We start from the raw sequence: 5,089 nt of genomic DNA on the forward strand, positions 1-5,089 counted from the left end.
AAAGAACTATGAACAGGAGGGCGTGAAAGCTTGCTATCCATGTGCCAGAGTCATGAGTTGGTCGCGAGATTTTATGGGTTTCATCTCTAGCCTATCCCAACTTGTTTTGAACTAAAGGCTTTGTTGTTGTTGGCTGAAAAAATACGTTAGATTATCAGGACATGATTCTTGGTAATACGTAAAAACGGACAGCTATGTAACACACCAAGCAAGAACAGTAACTTCACGAGCCTCGTCAGTGTATCTCACACTGACACAAAATTTGGAGTACCTACCGAATGCAAAGATGTAGATATCCTTTCTCGATGCATACTGAGGCATGATTCAACTGAAAGTAAGATTAATGACTTAGAAAGAAACCTGTTGTTGATTTTTGGGAAATTATTGAATCAAACGCGTTGCTTTAGCTGACAGTCTCACTCGGCATCAGCAACAATGGCCTGAAGCACACAGCCTCTAACTGAAAGGATTCCAAAATATAAAGTGATACTCTGAAGAGAGGATTAGCAAATTTGTCCATTCATAGCGATGTGTGTTTCCCAACAACTGACCAAAGCATGATTAGAGGTGATGCGAAGGAGAAGTCAGAAACTTGGCGACTACTTCGCATTCTTCACAATCAGGAGAAACTTCCATGGATGTGCATCGGGGGCTTCAAAGAGATCATGATTATTATGAGTTAGGGTTCTGCCGGTTCTAGAACGGAGACTGTAGGGGAAAGATGGAGGAAGACGAGACCGAGGGCGCGGCGGGCGGCAGCTGGGCGCCGTCCTTGCGTGGTGGAGAAGAGGCGGCGGCGGCGCAAGAGGCGGCTAGGGTTAGGTCTCCCGACTCCCTAAGGGAAGCCGAACAAATACTGATTGGTTCTTGCTTGATTAAATTGATACATCTTCTCTCCTTATATAGAGAGGTTTACTTGACTCCTAAGCAAACGACCCTAATAACGATAAGATAATTGGGCTAAGCCCCTAATAACGATAAGATAACTTGGGCCATAGCCTACTAGGCTAAGCCCCTAATATGCCGGTCATAACACTTCTCCCCGCCTGCACAAACAGCTCGTCCTCGAGCTGTAAGACGGGAAAGCGCTTGCTGAACTCCTCGAGGTGATCAACCAGCATCAAACACCTCCGCGACATCTGAGGCGGCCAGGTCGCCGAGCCCGGCGGCGACGACGTCCTCCTCAATGTAGTCTGTAGCCTCCAGGTAGAAGAGTCGGGGGTAGACGTGGCCGGGCATGTAGGTCTCGTCGCAGTTGAAGCACAACCCTTGGCGGCGACGCTCGAGTAGCTCGGCCGAGGTGAGCCGACGGAACGCGCGCGTCGCGGTCACGGCAAGGGGTGCCGCGGAAGCCTGAGCAGGCTGACCCTGCACGGGAACATCCGGCCAGGGTGGCGGCCCAGCGGCCCGGGACGGTGATGCCTGCGGGATGGCCACCGCGCGGCGCTCGAACGTGCGGGCGTAGTACATGGCCGTCTGGAGGTCCCGGGGTCCCTGCAGCTCGACGTCCACGCGGATATGATCTGGCAGACCGCCGACGAAGAGTTCGGCCCGCTGGTGAGCCGTCATGCCGGACGCGTGGCACGCCAGGGCCTGAAAGCGGTTGGTGTAGTCCTGCACCGTAGAGGTGAAGGGAAGGCGGCCCAACTCCGCCAGCCGGCTCCCACGTATTGGTAGTCCGAATCGAAGGAGGCAGAACTCGCGAAAACGCTCCCATGGGGGCATGCCGCCCTCGTCCCGCTCGAGGGCGTAGAACCACGTCTGTGCGGCGCCGCGGAGGTGATAAGAGGCGAGCCAGGTGCGGTCTGACGCGAGCATCCATTGCCCCCGGAAGAACTGCTCGCACTGGTTGAGCCAGTTGAGGGGGTCCTCGTTGCCGTCGTAGGCGGCGAAGGCGAGCTTGGCAAAGCGCGACGGTGTCTGAGCATGACCGTCGTGAGTGTACGGCTCGGCGGTACGGAGCAACAAAGAGGATGTCGTTGGTCCGGTGTGGACAGGTGGTCCGCAGGAATGCGGCGGCCCGTCGAAGCTAGCGTGGAAACCCCGCGGAGCCGGAGGGCCCGTCGTACGGCAGAGAGGGTGCCGGCTGGTCCGCGACCATGGTGTAGACTGGCGGCGGTGACGTCCCGGTCAACCAGGCCGGAAGCTGGGACGGCGAGGGCAGGAACCGCACTTGCTGAATCAGCACGCCCGCCGGCGCGGTTGTAGTCAGCCTGGTGCTGGGCGGCGGAGGCACCGGCAGCGGCAGCAGCTGCTGCCTGGAAACAACGGAGGCGGCGGGCGCGGCGATGGAGGGGGCTGGCTGTAGCTGTAGCGAGGGCTGTAGCGGCCCAACCAGCGTAGCGGTGGCCCCGGGGTTCGGCGGCTGCCAGGGCGGTGGTGGCGAGGACCCGTGTGACGTGGGTGACGCGACGAGGGTCAGCGCCGGCCACTGCGGCCATTGGGGCGCGGCGGCGGGCAGCGGCTGAAGCAGCCAGTGGTGGTGTAGAGGCCCGGCCAGCGCCGCGGGTGTAGAATACCACGGCAGGGCGGCTGGCTGATGTCTACTACGCAACCTTCTTCTTGTAGACGTTGTTGGGCCTTCAAGTACAAAGATTTGTTGGACAGTAGCAAATTTTTCTCAAGTGGATGACCTAAGGTTTATCAATCCATGGGAGGCGTAGGATGAAGATGGTCTCTCTCAAACAACCCTGCAACAAAATAACAAAGAGTCTTTTGTATCCCCAACACACCCAATACAATGGTAAATTATATATGTGCACTAGTTTGGCGAAGAGATGGTGATACAAGTGCAATAAGGATGGTAGATATAGGTTTTTGTAATCTGAAAATATAAAAACAGCAAGGTAACTAATGATAAAAGTGAGCGTAAACGGTATTGCAATGCTAGGAAACAAGGCCTAGGATTCATACTTTCACTAGTGCAAGTTCTCTCAACAATAATAACATAATTGGATCATATAACTATCCCTCAATATGCAACAAAGAGTCACTTCAAAGTCACTAATAGCAGAGAACAAACGAAGAGATTATTGTAGGGTACGAAACCACCTCAAAGTTATTCTTTCTGATCGATCTATTCAAGAGTTCGTACTAGAATAACACCTTAAGAGACAAATAAACTAAAACCCTAATGTCACCTAGATACTCCAATGTCACCTCAATTATCCGTGGGTATGATTATACGATAAGCATGACACAATTTCAGATTCATCTATTCAACCAACACAAAGAACTTCAAAGAGTGCCTCAAAGTTTCTACCGAAGAGTCAAGATGAAAACACTTGCCAACCCCTATGCATAAGTTCATGAGGTCACGAAACTCGCAAGTTGATCACCAAAACATACATCAAGTGGATCAAGTGATATCCCATTGTCACCATAGATAAGCACATGCAAGACATACATCAAGTGTTCTCAAATCCTTAAAGACTCAATCCGATAAGATAACTTCAAAGGAAAAACTCAATCCATTACAAGAGAGTAGAGGGGGAGAAACATCATAAGATACAACTATAATAGCAAAGCTCGCGATACATCAAGATCATGCCAAATCAAGAACACGAGAGAGAGAGAGAGAGATCAAATACATAGCTACTGGTACATACCCTCAGCCCCGAGGGTGAACTACTCCCTCCTCGTCATGGTGAGCGCCGGTATGATGAAGATGGCCACTGGAGAGGGATCCCCCCTCCGGCAGGGTGCCGAAACGGGTCTAGATTGGTTTTTGGTGGCTACGGTGGCTTCTGGCGGCGGAACTCCTGATCTATTATGCTCTCTGATGTTTTTAGGGTATATGGACATATATAGGCGAAAGAAGTCGGCCAGGGGAGCCACGAGGGGCCCACGAGGGTGGGAGGCGCGCCTCCCTGCCTCGTGGCTTCCTCGAAGCTTCCCTGACGTCTACTTCAAGTCTCCTGGATTGCTTCCGTTCCAAAAATAACTCTTCCGAAGGTTTCATTCCGTTTGGACTCCGTTTGATATTCCTTTTCTTCGAAACACTGAAATAGGCAAGAAAACAATAATTTGGGCTGAGCCTCCGGTTAATAGGTTAGTCCCAAAAATAATATAAAAGTGTTTAGTAAAGCCCATAAACATCCAAAACAGATAATATAAGAGCATGAATACTTCATAAATTATAGATACGTTGCAGACGTATCAGCATCCCTAAGCTTAATTCCTGCTCGTCCTCGAGTAGGTAAATGATAAAAGAGATAATTTATGAAGTGTGAATGCTAGCAGTTGCACAAGTTTGATCAATGATAATCTCAATCACCTTTTCTAGCATCATCATATGTCATAACGGTAGCTCATCTCATAAAACTTCTCATGATCAAGTAGCAAACTATTCACATGTTAAAGTATAGATCATAAACTTTCTTGAAAACTAACAAACCGTGTTATTAGTCATCAAACAATTAAAATTCATCTTGTTTTTAGGAAGTGTCTATGTCAGAGCTTTAATTCAGCAAACTTCACATACTCAACTATCATTTAGTCTTTCATAATTGCTAACACTCACGTGATATTTATGGGTTCAAAGTTTTAATCAGACACAGAGAAAGATAGGGGCTTATAGATTCGCCTCCCGACCTTTTACCTCAAGGGTAATATCAACAATAATAGTTCATGATGCCTTACATCCAATTGGATATATATATATATATATCAGGATCTTTCCAACACAATGTGCCTGCCAAAGGATAAAATGTAAAAAGGTAAGGTGAAGATCACCATGACTCTTGCATAAGGTATAAGACAAGAATAAAAAATAGGCCCTTCGCAGAGGGAAGCAGAGGTTGTCATGCGCTTTTATAGTTGGATGCACAAAATCTTAATGCGAAAGAACGTCACGTTATATTGCCACTTGTGATAGGGACCTTTATTATGCAGTCCGTCACTTTTATTGCTTCCACATCACAAGATCGTATAAAGCTTATTTTCTCCACACTAATAGATCATACATATTTAGAGAGCAATTTTTATTGCATGCACCGATGACAACTTACTTGAAGGATCTTACTCAATCCATAGGTAGGTATGATGGACTCTCATGACAATACTGGTTTAAGGGATGTTTGGAAGCACA

Source organism: Triticum dicoccoides, chromosome 7A (assembly GCF_002162155.2).
Source record: "Triticum dicoccoides isolate Atlit2015 ecotype Zavitan chromosome 7A, WEW_v2.0, whole genome shotgun sequence".
Classification (NCBI taxonomy): Eukaryota; Viridiplantae; Streptophyta; class Magnoliopsida; order Poales; family Poaceae; genus Triticum; species Triticum dicoccoides.